Consider the following 27,788-nt stretch of genomic DNA (forward strand, 5'->3'; position numbering starts at 1 on the left):
GGCAGCTGCTGATAGCCTGGCATCATCTTGTATCCATAACCCAGCAATAAACAGGAAACCATTTACTGGCATGGACCACTGCAGCACAACAGTTTGAAGTAACAAAATGGGGAGGCCATAAGTTCAACTGGAAAAAAGAAGATCACGGTGAGGTCTCGGCAGCAGGAAGGGGGGGGGCATCAGAGGTGGGATCCAGCAGGTTCTCACAGGTTCTCGAGAGTAGGTTACTAATTATTTGTGTGTGCCGAGAGGGGGTTACTAATTGGTGATTTTGCCACGTGATTTTTGCCTTAGTTACGCCCCTCCTCTCAGCAGTAGCGCGCAGAACTTGAAGCAGTCTAGCAGGAGATGCACAGGCGTGCGTGGCAGCCTGCGCCTGCGTGCATTTGTTTCCCGCCCAAGGACTGGCATCCTTGCCACAGCCCCGCCCAGGAATGCCCTGCCCCAGAATACCCAGCCACACCCCCGTTGTGCCCCGCCCAGCCCCATTGGCGCTATGCCACAGTTTGAATCCCACCACCATGGGAACCTGTTACTAAAATTTTTGGATCCCACCACTGGGGGGCATGGAAGTTTCAGGTGGGAAAGCAGTCTTACTGCATACTTTCAAAGGGTGGGGAATGCATGCCAACCTTTGAGTAATTGTCAGGGCTTGCCAGCTATTTGATCTATCTCAAAGTTAAGCCATGTCCCACTCAACAAAGGAATTAGAACAAAGCTGCCTGCCAGATACGTGTTTCCAAAATTTTCCCACCTCCCAAATTTCTCCCCAGATTTTGGAGTTCTAAACCATTTTGTTTCTGAAGTGGAACCAATGGATAGATTCATACATTCATTCTTTATTTCCAAATTTTATACAAAGCACGTACAGCAAGCCAGTTTTCACTTCTCGCAAAAAACTGTATCTCCATCCCCATTACAGATGTGCACATGTTCCCTGACAAAACAATACAGAAAGCAACGTGGATCGATATGGATGCATAGTTTCACCATTATTAGTAAAACACCTCACAAAAACAATATTGAAACATTTATGCTTGACTGTATTCATGGTGGTGGGAAGTGCCTTCAAATTTCCACTGTCCCAATAGGATTTTGAGACATTCAGAAGTGGTTTGCTATTGCCTGCCTATTTGTCATGACTCTGGAGTTTCTGGGTGGTCTCCCATCCAAGTACTAACTAAGGCAAACCAAGGTTAGCTTCTGATCTGATGAGATCAGTCTAGCTAGCCCGAAGAACCAGCATGATAATAGTGGTTACACTCCTCACCATGAAGTCTCCTGGGTAAGCCAGTCAGTTCTCTCAAAATGTTCTCAGCTCCACTTACCTCACAAGGGGTCTGTTGTGAGGGGGAAGGGGAGGTAATTGTAAACCACTTTGAGACTCCTTAAGGTAGAGAAAAGCCAGGTATAAAAACCAAATCTGCTGCTGCTGCTCCTCCTCCTTTTCTCCTTGTAAGAGGTAATTGTATCCATATTAACTTTTTGGAGTGGGGTGCAGAAAGAAAGAAAGAAAGAAAGAAAGAAAGAAAGAAAGAAAGAAAGAAAGAAAGAAAGAAAGAAAGAAAGAAAGAAAGAAAGAAAGAAAGAAAGAAAGAAAGAAAGAAAGAAAGAAAGAAAGAAAGAAGCAAAACTTATCCTTAATCTAAAACTGATAGATAGGCAGTATGAACTCTACCCAAGTTAAGAGGAGTGTAAGAGCACTCTTTCCAATTGTGAACACTGCCGTCTCTTCCTCCCCAAAACAGAGAGTGCAATTCTATCACAGGTTGTAGCTTGTTAATATCCTGATTGCTGTGGCATTCAAAAAGAACAGAGACTTGCACTGACATTCATAGTTCAGAGCAGCAGATTGTTGCTTCCATTTGTGTTCAGCCCCCACAAGCTGAATCAGGGGCATGTTCCCCTCCTCTCCAGTATCAAAAGTTCAGAAAACACAATACACATAAGCCAAGCATAATAGCGGCATCAAGACTTGAAGCAGGAAAACATAAACTAGTAATCTGACATTTGTCTTTGACAAGACCTTCTTTTGGGGATGACCCTCCCCTTTTCAGCCCAAGCCAAGTTTCTCTACTATCTGTTCTATTGTATGCTGGTATTATAAAATTTGCCATCTAATGAGTCATCAGAGAATGAAAAAGTCACTGTTTGGCGCTTAGTCCTTGAGGGAGAAGGGATTAACAGGGAAAAAAGAGCACTCTTTTCTATAAAGGGATATTGATTGTAAAATCTCTATAGCTGCTTGGCGGCTTGCCCTCCTTCACCTTCTTCCTGGTGAGTTCCTACAATACTAAGTTCTAAAAATGGAGTGGAGCTATTTATTGGAAGTCTTGCCATGCTTGTCACTTTCTAGGTTTTGAATAGCTTGTTGGCAGCAAAGGAGGCTGAAAATATGCTGACGACCAAGTACAGTCACTTCAACCAGAGATTCTTTCTCTGAGCAACCATTAGAGTTGCAATGGCTTCAAAGAAATGTAATGATTAATTCACATGTTCAAGTCTCATGAATGTTCTATATATGATTAATAGCAATAGAGCTCTATCAAAAGTGTTTTTCATGCCACATTTAATTGAAAGCAATTGGTTGTAACAGGAAAGATGCAGACTTAGTGCACAGATCAGAAATGGAGGAAAATGTCTTTTTTGTTGTTTTTATGTTAAAGGAGGCTGCCAAACCTGCCTTTACAGTTGAATTGCCAAGGACTCAGGTGGAGAGATGAAGGACCTTGCAAGCACCTCATTTCTGCTCCTTTCTCCAACTCCTTTTGTATGTAGTCTGGGATGTAGCCTCCTCACTGCCCCCTTTCAGGCCATGTAAAGGCAGCACTTCAAATGATACATACCCCTTGGCAATTGCTATGCACTCCTAGGGAAGCTGAGCCTTCTCAAAAGACACAGGGAACCACTTTGCCTTTTGGTACATTAGGGATTCCCCCCACCCCCCGAATCCTGCACTCAGCTGGCAATACCCTATTGGACACTGCAGAGGAGTAAAGCATACTATAGTGGTTAAGAACAGGTGGATTCTAAACACCTGACAAGGTGTCTGTTGTGGGGAGAGGAAGGGAAAGGAGCTTGTAAGCTTGTAAGGGAGGAAGGGAGGATATAAATCCAAACCCTTCTACTCTTCCAAATTCCTGGAATGTCACTTCCTGTTCCAAACAGTAACAGGTGTCAGGTAACTCTAAGGATTCCCAAATCTCTGTGGTTTTTACTGTAGATATTTGAAAATTCCAAGTAACATTATTTCCTGCTCTGAAACAATAAATGATCTCCTGGCTTTGATCAACATCATTTCCCCCTCCCAATCCTGCTGGTCCATTGAGCAAAGGGATATGGTGTGTCGCTGGGAGGTCCTTTTCTGAAACCAGGGCTGTTTCCACATGGCCACGGTTGGGGGGTGCATCGGAGTATACGACTCTGACGCACCCCCCCAGGACCATTTGCATGAATGGTCCCAGTAGGGGCGGGGAAGACGACGCAGTGCTGCACCATCGCCTGAAAGCCTTACTTTCTCTCCAACCTTCCAGCGCGTCACCCAGGCCAGGGGACACGCCCCCCTGCCCTGCCCGACAGCTCTGAAGTTACAGGGCAGGGGGTGTGTGTTCCCAGGCCTGGACAATGCGCCAGAAGGTCAGAGGGAAGGTAAGGCATTCAGGAAAGGGGCGGTTGGCACCTTCCAGCCACTGCCATTCACACGGCAGCATTTGGAAGCCGCTGTTTCCGAAATACCTTGCCCAGGGAGCAAGGTTCGGAAACAGCAGCTTCGCGCCGCTTGGGGGTTGCGCTGTTTTTAGCATCCCTGGGTCGCTGTATTCCGCCCGTGGCAACTTTTTCCTTGCCATATCAGCGCTACAGCAACCTTTACCTTTCCTTGTGGTAGCTTCCAGTTGGGGGCAACTGTTTCCCTATCCCTGACATGCATTGTCATCACAGTCCGTTTCAGTTTTTTGTATTGTTGATTGAGATGCTCCTTTTCCACATTTTTATGCAGTTCATACATGTCATTAATAAACACCCATATAATGTGTAATTATGATCTGTTGATAAATAAATAACATTTGAAAAACTGTACATTTTACAGGGCAAAAAAATCAGAAAATGGCACTCAATACTCATGGGTTAAATTTGCACAAGGAAAAAACAAAATTTAAACAGGGATATGTTAGTTAAGCCAGCAAGCTTGTGAAATTCTTTCACACCTTTAGCACAGACTAAAGACACACACACATGCCTGGTGTATCATTTCATGTGGTCTGAAACATGAAGGAGAGAAGGAATCAACTATACTTCTCACCCTCATTAAATGGCACTCAGGAGAGCAATATTTTTTATGTGTAATGTTAATACTGCTCCAAAATTAAGCAGAATTTTGCACTGTAATATATTTAAGTGCTCTGTGAATTTTTAATTTTTAAAAATAAAATAATTTATCCTTAGATATTGCTATAAAGTTCTCATGATAAGGATACACGCTATTGCAAGAGATGCTCTGCATTGTATTCAATGAAAGCTATGCTCCATTTCAGTGAGAAAAATGATTTGCCCTGAACAACTAACCAACCCAACTCAAGTCACCATCTGTGCCCTAAGAATTCAGTGTACCTCCTGTTTTAGCTGCCTGCCAGAATGACAGAACCAGGTTCTGCATGTGTGTCGGTGTGAGTTTGTGGGCGTGCATGTGTCAAGCATTCAACCATATGTAACACATGGCTGGTGTGATGCATTCCAGCTGGGGTGTGTGTGTGTGTTGCAAATTGTGTAAGCCAGCAGCAGCACCTCTGTCTTTTTTCCCTTAGGCCGTTTCCGCACGGCCCATTAATGGCGCCCTGGGGACAGGATAAACGCCGTCCCCAGGGAGCCATTCGCACAGGCGGCGCTGCTGCAACGCAGCAGCGCCGACCTGACTCCGCTCCCTCTCCCCCAGGGCGGCGTCAAGCCACCCTGAAAAACAACCCTTTAAAGGGTTGTTTTTCCTTCCACAGCGTGTTCCGGTAGCGAGGATGCGGTGCGAACAGCACCGCCCGGGTATACGCTTCGGTATCCCTTCCCCGTTTCACTCACCGTGTCCCCGTCGTCGGCCTGCTGGCCGTCGCAGCCCCGCCGCCTTTGTCCTCCGACCCCTGGAGGTTGGAGGGCAGCGTGGGCGGGGCTGCGACGGCCAGCAGGCCGACGGCGGGGACACGGTGAGTGGAACGGGGAAGGGGGAAGAGGCGGCTGCATGTGGAGCCGCCTGCCGTCTGCCGGCCTCTCTGGAGGCCGCCCGCATGCTTGCATGCGAACGGCCTCCGCCTCCACGCCGGCGGAATTCTTGCCGGCGTGGAGGCGCCCTTACGGCCATGCAGAAACGGCCTTAGAAAAAGCAGTTCTATTCTGTACCATACCGATAATTGCTTTGAAAAGGCTCTTTTTAAGGAAAAATGACTAAAGGCCTGTTGTTCAAATGGAGCTAGAATCTTGCAGACTGTGATTCAGACACAACTTGCCTTTCAGCTTAGCTAGGACCATTGCACAACTCCTTCTGGTCAGGTCATCTCCAGTCATAGGTTGGCTTATATGATTAACAATTTTTAGGCATTTTATATCACTTTTCTCCCTAGGGGAGAGCCCTAAACAGCTTGCAAAATATAGTTTAAACTGAAAGTTAAAATGAAATATTTATTCTCCAAGGGAGAGATACGCTGGATTCTCAAGGTATCTTTTACGGAACAAATTCCACATGTGTAGTCATGTTTGATGATAATAGTCTCTCCCTACCCTGCTGATGTTCAGATGACAAAGGTTCCAGTCAAGCTGGTCCTAACTGCTACCGATTTGATTTTTCAAGACACTGTTCAAAGCCTACTGATTTCATTATGCTAGGAGGGTGTAATTCTTCTTAGGATCGCACTTTCTTTCAATCAATCATGGCTACAGGCTATGAGCCCTTTGGCTTTTCCCCAGTGCTCTCCTTCCTTGCTCTCTTTTTTCATAGTTCTAAGTTCTTTCTTCCCTTCGTCCTGACCTAGGTGGTCCAGACTATCCTGAGTTGATAAGATCTCATAAGTTAAGCAGGGTCAGCTCTGGCAAGTATTTGGATGAAAGACAACCAAGGTAGTTCAGGATCCCTGCGCAGAGACTGGCAATGTCAAACTACCTCTAAACATCTTTTGCCTTGAAGACCTACAGGGTCTTCATAGGTCAACTGCAACTTGACAGCACGTTCTACCACCAAGTTCTTTCTTATTAATGTAGTGTATGGCTTATCTTTAATACTAGCCTTGCGTACATAGTAAATAGGGTTACTATCAAATTTCATGACAACTCCAGTTTGCTTTGAAAAGTTCAAGTTTTCTCTTTGATTCTCCACACTCACAATGAAATTGTGATTCCTTTTCCTAACCTTTTAGCATTATTTGATGCAACACTGCCATTAAAATGGATGCCACTATAAAAAGGAAGGTATGACCACTTGGACAGCTCCATGAGGTTCCAGCATGCTCCTGACATCCCAGTCAGAGGAAAACAGGGCCAGGCCAGAAGAAGTGGAGGGATGCCAGCAGGAGGATGGGGATTGCTCCTATCGCCAGGACAGTCAAAAGGCAGCTGGGAACAAAGGATACAGAGAGGTGAGGTGGAGGAATGCATGCTGAAACTGTGGACGGAGTGTGGCAGCACCTGGTTGCAAGAGGAAGTAGCCTGGCTAAGTCAAGAGGCACAGACAGCAAGACAGCTGGGGACTGTCATTGGGATCTGTGCAGGTGTCTGAGTCTCACCACAGTCCAAGAAGACAGCCAAGACCTCCCACTGGAGGAGGAAGCCAAGGAGCACTTGGGGGTGGGGTTTCTGCTGCACTGAACAATACACTGATAAAAAATGTTAATAACTTCAAGCAATTATGGAAACTTAGGGGTCTCACTATTGTAATGAATGAATTTTAATAGACCTCTCTTGATAAATTTTCACAGATCAGTCTTGAGTTCAGAATTCAGCATGTACTTCATTTAAGGCAAGAATAGTCTGAATACATTAATACCATTCCTTATTAAATATGATGAATCAGGGCCTCCTTGCTGGAAAGAAAATAAGTAACCAGGGTAACTAAGAGCTCTGAGAATGATCTGCAAAGTGCCAATCAACATGTGAAGTAGAGACCTGAAGTACCAGAAGTGGTAATTTATCAGTCTCAGATGTAAATGGAGTGGTATAAGGATAGTCATTAAAGATGTAATTCATAATCTTATGTTTTAAAATGAATGCAGCTACAAACCATATGAAATATGATGAGAAATGAAATTTGCCTCCTAAAACGAAATATGGTGTCATGGCACAGTAGTGCATGGCATCAAACACATTATGTGATGAACTGGAGAGTGGAAACCTCACTGAATTTAAATAACAAAACATTTTAGCAAGTACTTGATATTAAGCATTTCTTTCCTTAGGAACTAGTAGGATCCTTGGCACAAGCTTTTATTGTGCTATAGCCCTAATATTGACAGGCACTGGGAACAGACCACTTACAAGCAATGACTTGATTTTTGTGTATCACATATCCAGTCATTGGACTTCCCTCCCTCACCATGCCCAGTTTCTCTTGAGTTGAAAGCTCTGTATTATCACTTTGATGATTTGCTCACAATTTAAAATGAGCTGCAGTTTGATTGCTTTTATGTTTGTGCATTTGGGAACAATTATCTGGGTGAATTTCCAGACAGTTACTATTAGCGCATGCCCATGTTTACTGCTGCTTGGATGACTATGTCCCATGGTCATCAATCTTTTAAATCAGCTACCTTTTCAGTGTCTGTGTGGCTTTTGTGCTCCACAGTTGGCATTATTCATCATATTAGCACAAGCCTGGGAATTGCAGGGCTGAACTATGGTTACTAGGTAGTCCTGCAAGAACACAAGAACACACAAAGAATTTGTGAGCTTGTTTAGAACACTCATGCCTTTTCTGCACAAGATACACAAGATGTTTTCAAGATGATAATAAAATGTTTCCTTTAAGAGGTTCAGCACAAGTTTTTCCCTGCTTGCTTCAGAAAACTGTTTCCAAGCAGCTTTTTTCCCCATGGTCTCCAAAAACATTTTTACAATGATGTCGTCAGATGAAACGTGGCTTCCTTCACAGTGCAATCATATTTAAAATGTTTCATCTTTCCTGCTACCATTTTCCACATCTCTGGGTTGTCATCCAAACCCCATAGGCACCATTTTTTGAGTTCATGACCTTACTCCTTTCCTCCTCGCTTCTTTATTTTTATCATTTTGTGTGTATGTTTTTGGGGTTAAATCAATGAAGCATTGATTAAATGGAGATATAGAGCATTGAAGCCATGAATCAATAAAGCATCATTTCAACGAATAAATTTAAAAAAAACCCTCCCTTCACAGTAGCCATGAAACTTTTGGAGGAGGTGAGTGTGGACAAATATTGTGATAAAGGGGTGGGGGACTGAAAACATTCTTGAAACATTCTAGGTGACTTGTCCAGAAAAGGCCTCAATTAACACTCAGCTTTGAAAGTCAAGCAAGCAAACTAGACAAGGCTAGAATGATCGTGGACAATCCATGCAAAGTCTTACCATTTCACACCCCCTGCAGGGGTGTGAAAGAAATACTACTTCTTTTCCTTGTCAGCTGAATTTGACAGATGAGGGTCAGAGACATTGACAACTTTAGAAAAGTGATGCAATCATGTGCATGCAGAGCACATTCACAATTTAGGACAGTTCTGCGTGTTCAGTGAAAAAACAAACATTTTTTCAAGTGTTTGATGATATAGCTTGTAATTGGTGATCATATTACAATTCAAACAGAGTAGTGTTTGCCCATCACTCTACTTACTGGCTAATTTACATGGACAAAATCAGTTCAAGGGTAAATTAGAATGATGTGAAATACAACTGAGAATGCTGGATCTGAAGTCAATGGGCTTAGAAAGCTGTAATTCTATTTAGGTTTGCATAGTTAGTCTAGGTAAGGCTCAGTGCTACTTTTGAAGGCCAGGTGAGGAAACACGATCAGTGAGACTTCCATATATCAACAAAATTCAAAAATGTATAATAAATTTACTGCATTAAAAAACTATAATTAGTCTACACTAACATAGGCCATAGAAAAGAAGGCAGTACATTTGAGTTGCATTACATCATCCCTTCATCGCTGACATAATGAGTACTTTTCCAGTTCTGTCTTGCTTCTGCATCCATGAACTAACAGAGGCAGTCTCATAACTTGACATCAATTTATAAATCTCCCCAGATTGTCATTTATTTGGGGACAACAGACAAGCTCTCACCCGAGGGCTGCCGGAGTTCTGCACTCCAGCAGAAGCAAAAAAGAAGCTCCGGGAGCAAGGTCACATGACATCACTTCTAGTGTTTGCTTAGAAGTGACATTATGACACTCTAGGAATTTGTCCATCACTGTGGTTAGAGATGTGCCAGTTCCTACAAGGTTGCAATGTGACCTCATGGTACAAACTGATAGCGATGCTGTGCCATTGCTCCCCACCCCTAGACATACTGCTGGATCTAAACACTGTAAGTACAGGAACTTGAATTTTATGTCTGGATTATTTATCATTTCATTTTCTTTTTTATTCTTTGTGGAATATCACACAGTCGCTTTTTAATTTCCTATTTTAGAAATGTTTTACTGGAGGTCAATTGGATTTTCAGTCTTTTGAAAGGTTACGAACTAATTTTCTTTTGTGAATTTATTTGTGATCTCTTTGTGAATAATTTATTCAATAGATGAGAGAAACCTTCATGAATGAATTATTCACAGAATATTATTGCGATATCTATAATGTTGGGTAGAGGTTTTTTTTAAAAAAAATTACACAATAATTTATTTCCCAAAAATTATTACAACAATTAATCCATGCAGCTCTGGAGGAGTGTTTTATTTATTTCATCCATAGTACATTATTTATTTAATATAGTTTTTTTAAAATGCTGCAGCGTCAAATTATCTCAGTTTGATGTTCATGTTAGACAAAAGGTTTTGGCTTTATTTTTATATGTAAATAAATATTGCATTTAATTTGTAGCTGTACTTGTATAATTATCTACAGATTTATGCAATGATTACATGGGGTAATATCCCTGCAATATTATGTGTTTGTGACGATCAGAATGCATATTACAATAAGCAAGAAAGCAATTAATAGATCTGGATTGTAGAATGTAGATAAATTGGGTGGCAAATTTCATCTTTCTTAGGGTTGCCAGGCACAGCCTAGCAACCAGCAACAGATGGAGGGGGAGGGAAAAGGAAGGTCATTTCCATTCTAATCTGGTTAAAAAAAATTCTGATTCCTAATACTGCGTTCTGCAAAGCAAATACAATATAAATTTAATATCAGAAAGTAAATGTCTCACATAACGTTACCAAATATTCATTGTAATGCTATTTTTATGAGTGATACACATCAAGTTCGACTGTTATAACATGTTTCTGAGGAATTTTCTGATGGAAATTCATCTTCCAGAGCAGCTACAGGCTGTGGAAGCAGGTGGAAAGACCCATACATCTTCTGTCCTTTCCTCCCATATAGCATGGGGGAGGGTTCTACATGAAAAAAAAAGATTTTGCGAGGAAGAGTTAAACAATGTATGGAAGAAGAAGAGGAGTTATAACCCATTTTTCTCAACTGTTAGGAGTCTCAAAGTGACTTACAAACTCCTTCCCTTCCACACAACAGGCGCCTTGGAAGGTAGGTAGAGCTGACAACATTCTGAAGAACTGTGACTAGCCCAAGGTCATCCAGCAGGCTTCATGTGTAGGTGTGGGAAACAAACCAGATTACCAGATTAGAGTCCACCACTCATGCGGAAGAGTGGAAAATCAAACTCAGTTCTCCAGATTAGATTCCATGGCTGTTAACAATGCAGGCTTCTGCCACACAGGCTTCTGCAGCATTGATGTTTGTCACAGCATGGAGATAAACTATGTAGTATTAAGCCTCTATTTTAAAAAGACAGGGCATTTTTCTCCAGTCCAGCTGATACCTTTATCCCAGTACCATGGCCCTCATCTCAATGGGGACCCCTCCATGGCAATTTTTTAAAAGAAAATGTGTAATAGGGAATTTGGCTCTCACAAACAGTGTAACATGAGTGGACAACAACCTCATACTGTTGCAATGACTATCTGTCTTTTCAAAATCAGGACATAGGCAGCATGAGCACTGTTTCCTATATGCAGGGAATGTTTGAAAAAAGAACCTGTCCTATACCATGTGAATCTGAGGGAAGATCCTATCCCAACATTCATAGAAATCATTCTACAATTCATATGGTATAATGCACAGCCACAGTGGCACCACTGGAGCCACTTCCTGCTGCCTCCTATTGCCGACTCTTCTGCAGGGAGGGCCACGCCCACCCAATAGGTAACAGCTGAGCTGGGGCAAGGGCAATTCAGGCAGCAGTTCCATAAGAGGCTTGCTGGCTCAAGGGCCAGTGGCCTTGGCTGGTGGCGAAAGGGCATTGCCCATTGGGGTGCCTGTTTGGGGCCTGGCTAGGGATAGGGATGGATTTCATTATGGGGTTTTAGTAGAGTTAGGGTTTTGTTTTTTTCTTTTCCTTTTGGGTGGGTGGAGAAGGGGTGAATGAGTGAGGAATGCCTTGGGTCTTTTCTTGATTCATTAGACACTAGATCACAAATTTCTGCCATTAATCTAGAGATGCTTAAGTAATATTAAAACAATCCAACTGAAGGAAAAAGGAACATTACTCATACTCAAAAATGGCTACTATTTAAAATCAAGACAGACAACCTATGCTGGTGAAATACTTGTGAATATCTAGTAAAGCAAAAATGATTGGGAAAAATCAAAACATCCATGAAATGGTTCATCTTTTGTGAATGATTTCCTTATATCCTCCATCCTACACACTAAAAAGTGCAAAAAAAAAATCTACTTTTCACTAACATACTCCCTTGGTAGGAATAAAAAGGACAGACTGTCGATAAGTCATGTCTGCCAAAACCACCGTGGCACTGATGATTGCTGTTCCCTCTCAATACCCAAAGCAACTCATCTCCAACACAATCTGTGCCTGACGTCTGCTGTTCCTGAATATGGCAGAAAAGACCAGCTCAAAATAATTTTCTACTGCTAGCGATTATCAAAATACTAAGGACAAACCCTTCCTAGTTAGCTAAACTCAGAAGTTATTTGTGTAAGCTAAATGGAAAAGAAGAAAAGTATAGTAGTGAAGATCATTAGTCCTGTTCAAATTGAACATTTGTGTTCAGAAACATATTTCAATTAAAGACTTTGTCCCTGTAGTCATACATAACAACCAGTGGCTCTGTGTGGATGCGTGCAATAGATGCTAGATGATTAAGTGCAGCTGTGAGGTTCTGCAGAGAACAGTGTGTTTTAATAAGTGGTGGTCTGTCAGGAGCCATTATTGTTTACACTTAGAGTGTGGCATAGAGGCCTGGGAACAGGGACCCCATTTGATTGGCTGAGGCAACCCTGTACTCTGATTGATCACAGAAGACGTGATATCACAGAGAGGGAGAAGTAGAAGAAGAATTGGATTTATATCCCCCCTTTCTTTCCTGTAAGGAGACTCAAAAGGGCTGACATTCTCTTTTCTCTTCCTCCCCACCCCCAACAACAAACACCCTGTGAGGCAAGTGGGGCTGGGAGAGCTCAGAAGAACTGTGACTAGCCCAAGGTCACCCAGCTGGCGTGTGTTGGAGTGCACAGGCTAATCTGAATTCCCCAGATAAGCCTCCACAGCTTAAGCAGCAGAGCGAGGAATCAAACCCGGGTTCCTCCAGATCAGAGTACACCTTTTCTTAACCACTACGCCACTGCTGCTCACAGAAGGAAGGGAGGAAGTTATTTCCTTGTGTAAAAGGATCTGAATGGCTTTTGAAGTTTGAAGCTATCTGTCTTTGCTGTGCTTAGCATATAACCTATCTGAGGAAAGTAGTTCAATCAGTGAAGTAAATCTGCCCTGCTTGCTGTGGTTTAAGCAAATATACACAAACAGGAGAGAACTAATGGTCAGGTTATTGAGAGGCCCAGACTGACGGGCATGCATATATATAACCAGGGAGGGATATATCTTCCAGGAAGAGGGAAGAAGAATTCCAAATACCAGTTAGTTTGGGATATCGGGTTGTGGTTGGATTTTCCTCTAAAGGGAGAGCTTCTTGTTTATTTTGGGGGTTCTATCTGTGAAGGCTTCTTCATGAGAGTACTGAAGTTAATATACCAAGCCTGATAGGACCCTGTGTGTGAGAGAAGGAATCCATTTGCCAGAGTACCATCTGAAGTATAAGAACCTGTACCATTTAGGAAATATCTTATTTACCAACTAAGCTTACTGAAACTGACCAGATTTATTGAAGTCTGTACTTGAAAACAAATACTGTTTATTTGCCAAAGCTCTTTTTGTAAATATATATTTATCCCGCCTAATCTATTCCTTTCTACAAGTTATGCATCTTCCATTTTCATATCCTCTCTTGTTAAATAAATATTTTATTTTGTTTAAGTTATCTCTACCTCAGTATTATTATTTTGATATGCCAAGAGAAGTTCTAGAATCACCTTCTGGGAGTATAACACGGCTGAAGGAAAGTGCTTCTTGTCACCAAACACTACCACCTCTGAAGCAGCACAGTCCCTGATGTACAAAAGGCAGGAACATCTGACAAGCCTGAGTGGTTTCCCTGCCTTAGTGGAACTGGAAGGTGTGGGAGTCTGTCACAGCAGCATAAATGCAAATATGTAAGCATAACCTTGTTTTAATATGAACATACCCATATTCTTTCACATGGTTTTAAGCAGCCAGAAAAAGACTAATTCAACAATAATCAATTGAATCTAATGAAGCACAAACAGAGCTTTACCTTCCTGTTCTATTTCAGCATACTGTGGATCCCTGATTCAGGGACCTCCTTTCCCCCAATCAACACTCCTGATGGCCAAGACAGGAAGGGATACAGCTAGCAAAAAAAAGCCAACTAAAAAAATTACAATTTCAGACACATTTGGAATTTCCACTTTCCCCCCTGGAATTTGCAAAATGGGACAAATTATCTAATGGTGTGTCATTTGTACATTGTTGTTTGTTAATATATAAACCAGCAATAAAGCCCATTGAGGGAAAAAAATAATAATGGGCTTGAGAAAATTGTTACTGGTCATACCGGTCTCTTCTGAGTGCCTTCTTTAAAACTCAGTCATGCACTGAATTGTAAATGACAGCTCTTGGTCCCCCCCGCCCCCACCTTTTATGTTATACAACATGTTCAAGTCTGCATGGCCCACCCCCTCCACTTGCAAAGATCTGATAGCACGTTAGCTACAAAAAATTGTTTTAATGGGGGGGGGAGGAATGGGGGAAATTGTCTTTTTTCTCATAAGGGAAATTTCATAAGGGAAATTTCCAAGAGACTTTCCCCCAAAACTTTGTCATTTATATATTTAAAAAAAACTCTGGAATTTTTTAAAAGTTGTATCTCTGTAATCTGCAACATTAATTCTGGGGGAGGGGGCATGTCATGTTAAAAAAGAAGCATGATGTGGGCAGAGAACCATATAGGAATTGATGGAAGGAAAAGACTGTGGCACAGTGAGGAATGGATGATGAGGAGTCAGTGTAAAGGAAGAGGAGGAATAAAGATGATTGGATCAATAACAGCTGAGGAGGAAGAGTGAAACAGGTTGATGGAGGAAGGTAAGATAGAGATCCAGCATGCAATCCAAGTGCATGTAAAAACAAAACAAAAAAAAGCTGCAACCAAATAACCGGGGGCAGCCATTGCTGCCGGGGTGAGCCAAGGAGCAAAAATAAGTTGCAAGCATGGCTTGGCGGCATGCTGCAGAAACGGGGTGCATTGATTGGCTCCCGGCCGGTAAAGGCGGGAGGAGCCAGGGTATATAAGAACGCCTCACCCAGACCTCGCCCTTCCCGGCGGCGAGACTCAGAAAGGCGTGGCCCACCCACCCTCCCTATATGTTTAGGGGGTTGGGGTTGTGGTTATTACTGTCGCAGCCCTGGCGGGTTTGACAACGGGAGTCGCACATCTGGGGAGAAAACGAGCCTTCCGGCAGGTTCTCCCAGGCTTGTGCCCTGTGGAAGGGCCGGGGGTGGGGCGGGCAGGCTGGCAGGCCAGCAGGCTGGGCCGCTGCCCGACACCCCAGGGAGTGGGGTTGGGTCGGGCCGATAGGCGGCCGTGGGCTTAGCCGGTGCCCGACACCCCAGCAAGCAAGGAGAGGAGGGCGGGCCGGTAGGCGGCCATGGGCTTAGCCGGTGCCCGTCTCCTCAGCAAAGGCGGGAAGGGTGGAAGCCGGAGTGATATCTCTGGGGCTTCCCTTCCCGACATTTCCCAATGGAGTTTGGGATGTTGATGTGCGACCCGTTTGCCGCCCAGCTTCCTTCTGTATATAGTTGAAGTTTTGATCATGTTATTGATTATTATATATTAATAAACTGGGCTGCGGCCCATTCCTTTTCCAGCCTGTCGTTGTTGTGTCTTTATTTGAGCGAAGAAAGGTCTCACCATCTGCAGCAAACAGATTTCTGGAAGATCCCCTCTCCCCTGCTTTTTCACAAAGCATGTCTCCCCCTTCCTTATACAAATGTGCACAACACAACAGACACCCCTCCTTAGGAGCCTCCTTCCCTCTCCCAATAGTGAACTAAGTGGAGTTCATGTTCTTGGGAGAGAACGATACAGTGGCTCAGATGTGTCTGCATGTTCGTTGTGGGCTAGAGAGCAGGGGTGTCTTCTCAGGGCTGTGCTTTTGTTATCCAGATGACGACAGTTGGAGCTGCAGGAAAGGCATTGCTAGCTGCTATGCATATTAATTGTGAGTGGTGAAAACATATTCAGGCGAAGCCCCTATCTTGCCATCAAAATCCAGAATTAAGATTTGGCATCCATCTTAGTCTGAAATATCTATGACTCCAATAGAGGTGACTTGTAGTACATAGTTCAGAAACTGCCCCCCCACACACACACAGTCTTGCCATGGGTTTGCCTGCCAAACCTTTTGCCAACCATTCTGGCTGCACAGTTAAGGGCACCAGATGGCATCTCATTAAATACAGGAACAGCTCAACTAAAGGTGAGGGAATTGGAGGAGTATTGTGTGGAGCTTGAACTGGGAGTCCGCTATGGGGTTTCTTTAGGTGCCCTCAGACTCTGGTGCTCTAGGCCTAGATTACCTATATAATCAGGCTGGCCCCGTCAGTTTTTTCCCCCATGCCTTCCTCTCCTTGGAAAATGTGAACAGGCAAGCAGCTTTCAGAATGTGCAGAAGCTTTTCCCTTACCACTGATTAATTAGCCTACCTTCTGATATTAGACAAAGGGGTTTTTTTTCCTAGACAAAGACCAGAGTAGCCCTGGTGGCATTTTTAATTATTCTATATCCTTTAAAGGCAAAATTGCCTTTATTACAGAAATACTACAAAAAGCATGTGTTAGTAAAGAATAAGTCTGTTTTGTTGCAAAATCCCACATTGTACCATTGTAAATGCGCTAAGGGCAGCTTGATTTTTTTATTATTAAGCCCTGCTCAAACACTATAAAGTAACCATTATTTATATAACTTTGCAGAAACAATTAGAGTGCACCAATTGGCACAGCATAGTTCTAAAACATGGCCCCAAATCTGTTGCATAGCTCACATATATTCACCTTTACCTGGGAGTAAGAGCCCAATGAGGCTTATTCCCTGCTTTAATTACACAAATATGCAAGAATGGAATACAAACAGTGGCTATATAACACTAGAGACCCACTCATGCATTTTAAAATCTTGTTTGTATATATGTTTTAAGATTTGCTGCATTTAGCACAATTGGGAGATTTATCAACTCTGGGGAAATCCAGGACATTTGGGGATGGAAGCTGAGATGATGGGATTTAGGAAGGGGCCTTAGTAGTTCATGCCATATAATCCGCCCTCTGAAGCATCTCTTTTCTCCAGGTGAATTCATGTCAATAGTTTAGAGATTAGTTGTAATTCTGGGAGATCTCTAAAACTACCCCAGAGGCTGGCAACCATAGCAGTTGGCTAGAAACTGTCCAACTGATTGATATACTTGAGGTGTAACTCCCTTTAATAAGATATGTAGGAAAAAAAGCTGGGTCAGCAATGTATATTATCAGGAAGGAAACCCAGAAAGCTTTCTGGTTGTTTAGTAATAAGTTATTCTTAGTATAATGTAGCCTATTGCATTGCTTTAAACATTAAGAGTACTAAGAATACACAGCCAAGAAGCCAGGGGAAGGAGAAGGAAGAGAAGAAGGAGGAGTTTGGATTTATATCCCACCTTTCTCTCCTGTAAGGAGGCTCAAGGTGTCTTACAAGCTCCTTTCCCTTCCTCTCCCCACAACAGACACCATGTGAGGTAGGTGGGACTGAGAGAGTTCCAAATAACTGTAACTATCCCAAGGTCACCCAGCAGGAATGCAGGAGTGTGGAAACACATCTGGTTCACAAGATAAGCCTCTGCAACTCAGGTGGAGGAGTGGGAAATCAAATCCAGTTCTCCAGATTACAATCCACCTGCTCTTAACCACTACACCATGCTGAATAATAGCTAAACGGCTGCTGGAGGTGGTGGCTGACTGGGCGTTGCAGTTCCCCAGGCTTGTTGTCTTGGGTGACTTCAACGTCCATGTTGATGCCGCCTCATGTACAGTGGCTGTGGACCTAGTGTCATCCATGGCAACGCTAGGCCTCTCCTTAATAAACTCTGGTCCCACTCACGAAGCCAGCCACACGCTGGATTTGGTCTTCGGATCAGGGGTCGATCTGGTCGTATCCTCTGTTGACAGAGTGCCATGGTCCGACCATTATGCTTTGAAGGTCCGGATGGACTTGCCACGCCATCCTTGTCTAGGCGACAGGCTGATTTATGCGTGCCCGCGGAGACTTATGGATCCAATTGGTTTCCTGAACGCTCTGCGGGATCCTGAACCTGCCGGCACACTTGATGAGCAGGTGGAGGACTGGAACTCCCGGCTCTCCGATGCCATCAAGGTTGTTGCCCCCCGGCAACCTCTGTGTCCCCGTTCCCGGTGGGCCCCTTGATATACTGCGGCGCTCCACCATATGAAACGAGGACTCAGACGTCTAGAGCAAGTATGGAGGAAATCTCGTGATGAAGCTGTGCGAACAACTTATATGAAAGCCTATGAGATGGCGACGGAGGAGGCGAAGTACAATTATTTAGTGTGATTCGGTCCTTAACCTCTTTATCGGAGGGCTCAGTAAATTCTCAATTGGCTATTAGCTGTGAGGCAATTCAATTCAATAAGCCTTTATTGGCATATACACGATAGTTCCAGTTAAAATATAGTTCCAGTTAAAATATAGTTCCAGTTAAAAAATACAGTTCGAGTTAAAAAGTGAATAGTAAAAAAATTCGCGTTTGTCATACATTCAGTTTACAAACTTCTGACAGAAACTTTGCCACTATAAGGCAACAATGAAAATCCTGACAATTTAAAAGCGTAACTACTTTATCTGATTCAGTATAATCAATCATAGGGTCTATAGCTTGGGATGGCAGGCTGGATCGGAGTTCTTGGTATAATACGCAGTTCAGGAGTGTGGGATGGAATCCAGCTGTCCTATGAGGCATTGATGAGCTTTTTTGCAGATAAAGTCACGTCACTTCGCCAGGACCTTCCCCCCACTTTGTCTACAATTAGTGAACTGGAAGCTCCCTTGCTGTCTTCAGGCCCTTGTTTGGCCCGGTTTTCCCTGCTCTCCAAAGCCGCTGTTGACAGAGCCTCGGCTGCTGTTAGTCCTACTACTTGTCCTCTGGATCTGTGCCCCTCCTGGCTTATTAAAACCTGCTGGGAGGAATTACAACCCCAACTGTTGAATATCATCAATGGCTCCCTTGAGCAAGGAGTCTTTCCGGTTGGGTTGAAAGAGGCAGTGGTCTGCCCACTCTTGAAAAGACCATCATTAGATCCTGGAGATCTGGCCAATTACCGCCCTGTTTCAAATCTTTCGTTCCTGGGGAAGGTAATTGAGAGAGTGGTGTTGGAGCAGCTTCAGCTTCAATGGATGACCCATCAGCTTTCGATCCCTTCCAGTCAGGCTTCCGGACTGGGCATGGGATGGAGACGGTTCTCATCGCCATCACAGATACACTCCGTATGCAGCTTGACTGAATCGGCGCTGCTGGTATTGCTAGACCTGACCGCAGCATTTGATGAGGTCGACCACAATCTTTTGGCCCACCGCCTGGCCGTTTCTGGAGTGCAGGGTAGTGTCCTTCAATGGATTGTCTTGTTACTTCAGGATTGGAGTCAGCAAGTGGGGACCAGGCCTCCTGGAGGTGCCTGCTTCATTGCAGTGTGCCTCAGGGAGCGCTATTGTCCCCGCTGTTATTTAACATCTACATGTGACCCCATTGCTCAGTTGGTACGGAGCTTTGGGCTGATCTGTCATCAGTATGCTGATGACACTCAGCTCATTCTGTTGATGGAGGGGGAAACAGTTGCTGCCCCTGCAGCTCTACAGCATTGCCTGGAGGCGGTCACTGGTTGGTTGCAGCAGAGCAGGCTAAAACTTAATCCATCGAAGACGGAGGTCCTTTGGCATGGCTGGGAGGGTGAGGTTGGGAATTTCCAACTACCGGTGTGGGAGGGGGTCTCATTGGCACCGGCCTCCTCCATCCACAGCCTGGGGGTCCACCTGGATTCGCCTCTTTCAATGGAGATCCAGGTGGCCCATACAACCCAGATAGTGTTTTTCCATCTTCATCAGGCCCAGCGGTTGGCTCCCTTCCTCTCCCACGCAGACCTAGCCACTGTGATCCATGCAATGGTCACCTCCAGGCTGGACTATTGTAACTCGCTCTACGCGGGCCTACCCTTGCATCTGATCCGGAAGTTACAGCTGGTCCAACATGTGGTGGCTTGTATGCTCACGGGGGGCGCCTTTCATGATCATATTCAACCTGTGCTGCGCCACCTGCATTGGCTCCCAGTTGAGTTCCAAATCATCTTCAAGGTATGGGTGCTGACCTTTAAGGCCTTACGTGGGACCCTTATACCTTCGGGACCGCATTACCCCATATGTCCCTTCTAGGCCTCTGTGTTCAGCAGAGGCCAATCTCCTGGTGATGCGGCTGGCCTCCACTTGGTCAGGACTTTTTTGGCCCTGGCCCCCGCCTGGTGGAACACTCTTCCTACAGCTGTCCAGGCCCTGCAGGACCTTGGTGAGTTCCGCAGGGCCTATAAGACGGAGTTGTTCCACCGGGCTTTTGGAGTGTTCAGCCGCTGATAAAGTGCCCCTTTATTCTCCTGTGCTTGGGGTCCCTTTACTATCCATGGGACCCATTTTTCCTTCTCCCCTATTTGGGAGGGTTTTAATAAGCATTTTATTGCTGACAATGTTTTATTATATTTACTGCTGTGTTTATTTTAATGGTTTTTACTTGTATATGTTGTAACATTATGTTGTTCACCGCTCAGAGCCCTTCGGGGGTAGGACGATATATAAAACGTAGAAATAAATAAATAAATGAGTGAGTGAGTGAGTGAGTGAGTGAGTGAGTGAGTGAGTGAGTGAGTAAATAAATAAATAAATAAATAAATAAGTAAATAAAAGTTAGAAGAAGTCCCAAAACAAATAGCTGGGTGAGCAAGTCCCAAAACAAATGCACAAAAACTTCCTTAAATACATTGTCTTTTCTGCCCATGAAGAAAGTAATTAGCTGTCTAGTTGACTCATACAGTCATGGGACAAAGGTTCTATAAACCAGAGTGGGTAATTTATGCTTACTTTAGATGGCCTTACCAAGGTCTTTTCAGTTCTGAATGTGATTGTAGACCCACCCCAGTTTATAACATTGAAATTTAAAGCCCTACTTTGTATGATGCTATGACTGGGGATCAGATTCCAATCAGATTTCAGGGTCCTGGTGAGACTCACGGGTGCATGCAAACTTTTTTTAAAAAAGAAAAAAAGACCCCCCCCCCCCCAGATTTATAGACAATCCTCATTCAGGGCTTGCTACCTCTTTCCTTGTAATTTAGAACTATATTTCAGAAACTAAGATCACAGTGGAAGTGGCATTCTTCTCATGTTGTCATTGTTAATCTAATAACAAAAAAGGAACATTCTGGCATTTGAAAAGATACAAGCAATTGTGGCAGGCATAGACAATTTACTAAAAGAAGATCTTTAGTAAAGACATGAAAAGCTAAAACCAGGTTGCCAGTGTTTATAATTCTATGGAAACAGCTTTTGAAGAACAGTGTTAAGGGTGAAAGAGATGGGTTTGTGTCACTAAATTAAAATTAACTTGATGTCAGAACAAGAAACAGCCTAGATGCTGCTTCTTTCTCTCTCCTGAGTTTTCACTGTAGGATATTAAAAGCATCATGGTATTCCAACAGTGAGAGAGTCATTGAGAGGCTAATTCTGCAAAGAGGGAAAAATTAAATGATGAATAATTATGCTAGTTGCTGAGTGCTATTTATTATAATGTGTGTCCTTGAACTGCTAAAGTACAGAAAAAGGTAAGGTTTCTGGTTTTGCAGATAGAGGACTGACAGATGAAAAGAACCAGTTATATATATGGTCTCTTTGGCGAGAGAAGGGAATCAAGACTATATATATATAGGCACCAAGGAATAGCTGGGGGCTATGCTGTAGTCTTGATTCCCTTCTCTCACCAAAGGTACAGCTTTATTGTGTAACAAGATTCAGCAGCTTTACTATTACTATGTCAGCAGAAGAAGTGAATTTGATTGTGAGCTTTAGGCAAAGCTATGTTCTACATGCCAGAGTGGGAACACTACCAGCTACTTAGTAGCTTTAAGTTGAAGCCATAGAGTTGCAGGGGGCTTCACCTAGAGTATTTGTGCATGGAATAAAAGCCCCAGTATATTTGGCACTACTGAAAAACATGCAAACTATGGCCCTTCCTGTACAGCACAAATAAAACGTCTTGAAGATTTGGAGGAGGAACAGCTTTCCCCCTCAAGATATCTTTAGGTTGTTTTATTTCTCCTCCACTTGAGTTTTTGTGAAACTATGTGAAAATGCTGAACTAGCTATCTTTTTTTTCTTCAAGTCTGGTTGAAGACATTTCCTGTTTACTGTACAGAAAGCAGGAAATGTCTTATTTTCCCTACCTGACTTCTAACAGCTCTTACTTTCATTTTTGCCATAGAAAGCTTCTTGGAGTACCGCCTCATTTCTCATCTATCCTACCCCAAGGGTTCCTCTGTTAATGATGCCATTGATTCTAACCTATGCTCTGTGCACTATGCATCCCTGAACCATGCCATGTCTATCATTCGCTCCTGTGGTCCCAGGGCCCTCCTGGCAAAGTGTGACATTTAGTCAGCATTCCACCTGCTGCCCATCCATACGGATGATTTCTGCCTATTAAGCTTTAAGTTCCAGGGTCTATGGCTGTAGTGGCGAACCTATGGCACTCCAGATGTTCATGGACTACAATTCCCATCAGTCCCTGCCAGTATGGCCAATTGGTATGTGGATAAAGCTATGCCCATGGGCTGCTCTGTGCTGCCTTCAAGGCATTCAGTTCCTTTCACAAATAGGTCGTAAAAGAGCGAATGGCCAGCCCTCCATGTCACACACTACCTGAATGATTTCCTTTTCTGGGGGGGCCTTGCGAGGTCTGGTGCCTGCCATACCAGGTTGGCTGCCCTCCATGCCCTTGCCAAAGAACGGGGTGCCACTAGCAGGGGAAAAGATGGTGCCCCCCCACTCAATTGGTTTACCTGGGTGTTTTGTTACGTACCATTCAGGACACTTCTTGCTTCCAAGGGATAAGTTGGATACCCTAAGGTCACTCCCCCAGGACCTGTTGGGCAAGAAAAAAATGCAATATTCTGGAGTTGCCCGATATTCTCAGGCACCTTATCTTTGCTACCAGGGTCGTGGCACCAGGGTGCGCATTGTGTGCATGATTGTCCAGGGCCACCTCAGGGGCCTCCTCCCCACACTATGTCATCTGATTGGGGAAGGATTTAAAGTTGGATTTGGCTGTGTGACTGGAATTCCTGAACCATTACCATGGCAGTCTGTTTTTCAGCGTGTTTATAAGGGGCGGTGCCTGGTGCACACAATGATGGCCCAGCAGCTGGGAGGGCTCTGGTTTACTGTGGGACCACACTTTACTGGAGTTTCCCCCCATCCTGGTTGCAGTTTATTTATGGTGTGACCTATCGAAGGACAACCACATTCTCTTTTGGTGCAACAACCAGCCAGCTATCAGGATTATTAATTGCCAAATGCCACACTCTGAGCGAATAATGAGTTTAGTGCTGTGCTTTGTTGCTATATGTTTGGTTCATAACATCTCTTTCTCAGCTAAGTATATTCCAAACACTGATAATGGCATTGTCCCACTTCCAGGAAAAGAGGTTCTGAGCCAGGGCCCATGCCCAAGGAGCAGATCCACACCATCGGGCTCTGGCACTCCCTGACATACAAAGCATATATTTGCCGCTGCCTTGAGAAAGAATGTTGCTTGTCTTTCAGTCCTTTCAGGCCATTGCAGGACTATCTGGATGGTCGGCCACAGCTTTGTCCATTGGGCTGCCAATTATGCCTCATCTTCTGGTTGAGGGAGAAACTTTGGCCTCATCAGACACATGACCATGTTTTGGATAGGACAGAGAGGGATGCATTGGGAGGCCTTGCTGCCGATACTGGATGGAGCAATTGCAAGGGATAGATAACCTCACACCTTGATCATCCAGCTGGGAGAGAATGATCTGCCCACAGAAAAGAGTGTGTTGCTGGCTCACCACATGGTGTTGGACTTGGAATTCATGACATGCTGGTTGCCAGGGATTACTATTTTCTGGTCACACCAATTGGAGCATCAAGTATGGCCTGGAGTACTGGCCCTGGAGAAAGTGGACCTGGCCAGATGCAGGACCAATAAGACAGTGGCACATCTTGCGCAATCTCTGGGGGGCAGGTGCATTGCCCACCTAGATATTTTGTTTCACTTTCTGGAGCTGTATTGGAATGACAGCATCCATCTGTCAGAATGGGGTATGGATCTTTGGCTGCTTCATGTGATTGGCTGTTGGCTTAGGAAGCTTTGGTGGGAGTGAGGTGGCCTCACTCTTTGGTGGGTTGCGCATGGGGACTGATCCATTCAAGAGAGGAGTATCCTGCATGCCGGTCCTCTCCATTTGGTGGGGGGCTTCATAAGAGGCCTGGAGGTTGGAGCGAGCCGGTGAACTACATGCCCAGGTAGGGGCTGCTGATGGCTCGCGCCCCCTGGCAGCAAGGGGAGTTTATCCAAAGGCCAGCACCCAGATGGCTCCGGCATTGGTGTTTTCCCCCATGCATCAGGCTGGGGGAAAGTTATTACTGGGGACAGCAGATGTGCTGCCCAGTGCCAAGTCTGTCCCCTATGCTGTACTTCTGCTTCCTTTTGACAGCACACCAATCAAATGGTTGTGGCCAAATTTTACCCACACAAGGGGGTTTTCTGTGTCTTCTTTTGCACCCTCGGTCTGCTTCCTCCCCTCATTGGGTGGCAAACAAGGCTGTTAATTTTTTCACTGCCTGCTTCTGAGCAACGGTGGCACAAGCAGCTTTTCCCTTCCCCTGGAGTTTCAAGTGTGAATTTGAAAGTAAAATTAATTTAACAAGCACCCAGATGCTTGTTTCAGAGTTTTTCATCAAGTCTAGTTTCTAAAATTCCAACGGAGACCAGAACCATGCTCCAGTCGCCCAGGAGGAAAGAGAACATGGTGAAGGAGGCAGTGGGCTCCTACTGCTGAAAGTGTATCACTGTTCTCAGCATGCTTGGCTGTTGGGGAGCTGTGCAGATGAGCTTGAAGAGCTGAGGACCAGGGTAAGGGAGGGCTGACAAAGAGGGTGGATACCTCACATGCAGTTATTTAAAAATGATCCTTTTAAATGCTAAACTCTGAGGGATAATAAGGTGAATACACATGGATATTTGGCCAGTTGTCTGGCCCCCCAGCTGTTGCACTTTTCTTGTCAAATTATGAGAGTTTGGCCAACTATCTGATTAGCTTTACAAGAACAGCAAATGTCTTGCTTGTATTATGAGAAAGCAGATAATGGAGGAAAGAGAGAGGTTTTGCCTTTGTTCATTTCTATCTCTTCTCCTTATGCCACACCCAGCCTTCTGCCTAAAATCTTTCAGGAAAGAGGCAACATCTTTATTTGTATTGTTGTAAAGTGAAAGAGCTGCCCTTGGAAAAATGGACTGCCAGCATGAGGGAAGGAGGGAATAGCATGGGAAAGGGGATACAGGTGGAAATGAGGTGTCCCTGCAAATTTTTACATATTCCCCTCCATTGAACTGGGCTTGACCCAAAGACTGATACTGCAGAATTCAGCCATATTTTTCATGGGTAAAGGCTGCCAGGAAGACAGAAGAAAGGATATCTGAAGACAGGGTTGCAGATAAAAGTAGGCTGCCTATTGGGTGGTGGGAAGGAGAAAATTAAGCAGAAAAAGGAGAAAGGCTATTGGGGACTTTCTGGTAGGGAGAAGGTGAAATAGTGGAGGAAGGGAAAATGAGGTGTTCCCTCAAGTCCTTGCAGGTCTTCCATTTATTAGTATATCTAATTCTCAACATAGTTCCATCTGTGGACACTCAAATCCAAAGAGAAGAGCCATAAACAAATAAGCCAGAACTTTCTACAAACCTGAAGAAAGCCCATGGCTTGCAGAAAAATCTGAAATTGGGAATAAAGAAGAAAACAGAAGTGTCTGGATTCATGCTCCATTTTTCGTAACAGTAAGAAGTTCCAAAGTACCTTACAAACTACTTCCCTTTGTCTCCCTACAACAGACATCTTGTCAGGTAGGCAGGGCTGAAAGAGTTCGGAGAGAACTGTGACTAGCCTAAGGTCACCCAGCAGGCTTCATGTGTATAGGAATAGGGAAACAAACTTGGTTTACCAGATTACAGTCCATCACTAGACCACTCAAGGTCTAGTGAGCCAGCGTGGTGAAGTGGTTAAGAGCAGGTACACTCTAATCTGGAGAATCTGGGTTTGATTCCCCGCTCTGCCACTTGAGCTGTGGAGGCTTATGTGGTGAACTAGATTAGCTTGTGCACTCCAACACATGCCAGCTGGGTGACCTTGGGCTAGTCACAGTTCTTCGGAGCACTCTCTGCCCCACCTACCTCACAGAATGTTTGTTGTGAGGAAGGGAAAGGAGTTTGTAAGCCCTTTTAAATTTCCCTACAGGAGAGAAAGGGGGGGATATAAATCCAAACCTTTTTCTTCTTCAAATAATACATAAAGCTGAAGACCTAGGTGGCAAGAAAAAAAGGCTGGTTTGTAAGTAGAAAGAAAAAAAGCAAGCAACAAAAAGCGAGAGGATTTGGAGGCTGAAAGGAGTGGGAAAAAAAGAATGTATGTGGACAAAGAGAAACAGGGGAAAATAAAGTGACCTTTGCAAATATTTGTTGGTTCTCCCTTCTACAGTTATCAATCACAGCAGTAACCTTAAGACAAACATATGCCAAATAATGTCAAATTTTTATGTATTTTGAAAGGAAATTCGCTATACCAAGAGTTAAAATGGATGCAGATTCTACCTGGATAGTCTTTAGCCATTGTAAATCTGACTTCCAGTACAACTGATTTTCATCCAGAGTATCAGTGGTTTCTTACCAAAACATTCTAAATAAATCAATTCATCTGATTTTATACTGTTACTCTAATTTAGAGAGGTACCAAAACAACAGAAAACTCCATCGCCAAATATTGCCTGGTTTCTATGCTTGTACACAGCCCTTTATGTGAAAAAAAAATGGCTAAAATATTAGATAATGCAGATGAATATTTTCCTCACCCAGCCGGTCTTTTATACCTGCAGCTGTTCCATGTACTAAAAACAGTCTCTGTGTACAAACTAAATAAAGTTAACAATATTCAAATGACTTAGGTTTACTAGGCCTCCCCTTTTACAGACAGCCTCTAAGGCAGCTTAATCCTATGAGTAAACTCCATACAGTTAGCTTGTATGAAATAAAGATAATTTCTACAGTTCCATCCAAGCAATTTCAAGGCCTATTAATTTCAACATAAGATAGTACATTTAAGTTTGGTCCTACTGTAATCAATACAACTTCTAGTTGTTTAAATTATCAGTTGTCTTCACTGTCTCCTCTTGAGGACACACAGTATTTATTTATACCTTAATTATGGTAATTCTAGTACAAAGGCTACAGTGCTTGGCCTGTTGCTACATAGAATATTCATCATTCTCAGGTTTTAAAATCAATAAACAAAGGTTGGCCTTTGTGCCAAGATGACTTCCTGCCAACTTCAGAACCACAATAAATTTAATGTTATATTAGAACTTAGTAATAGCTAATTTATATGAAGGACTACTTACCCAAACCATCTGTTTTTAATTTGTTTGTGCAGAAATATATGTTAGAAGATACCATCATTTCCTTGTCTCCCACCTTCCTTTTGTGTTCATTAGATATTTTCAGAGTTTATAAAAACACTTTCGGAATACTCATTGCTTTAGTGCTACCGAACAATAATGATAAATTAGGGGAGATTTTTAAAGTGCATACCACATTTTGTTTTGTGCAGAACTTAGCATTTATATGTATTATAAAACATTAAATGATCAATAGTATTAGGATAGGTTTCCTTTTTCCTTTTTAAATTAAACAAAGTGCTAGGGAAAAATATCAAGATACCCTTTGAGTTTTGTCCCAATAATTCTATACAAGTGATATTTCTATAGTGTCTTTCTAAAGAACTTGTAGGAGGTTGTTA

This window comes from Sphaerodactylus townsendi, linkage group LG08, assembly GCF_021028975.2.
Source record: "Sphaerodactylus townsendi isolate TG3544 linkage group LG08, MPM_Stown_v2.3, whole genome shotgun sequence".
Lineage (NCBI taxonomy): Eukaryota > Metazoa > Chordata > Lepidosauria > Squamata > Sphaerodactylidae > Sphaerodactylus > Sphaerodactylus townsendi.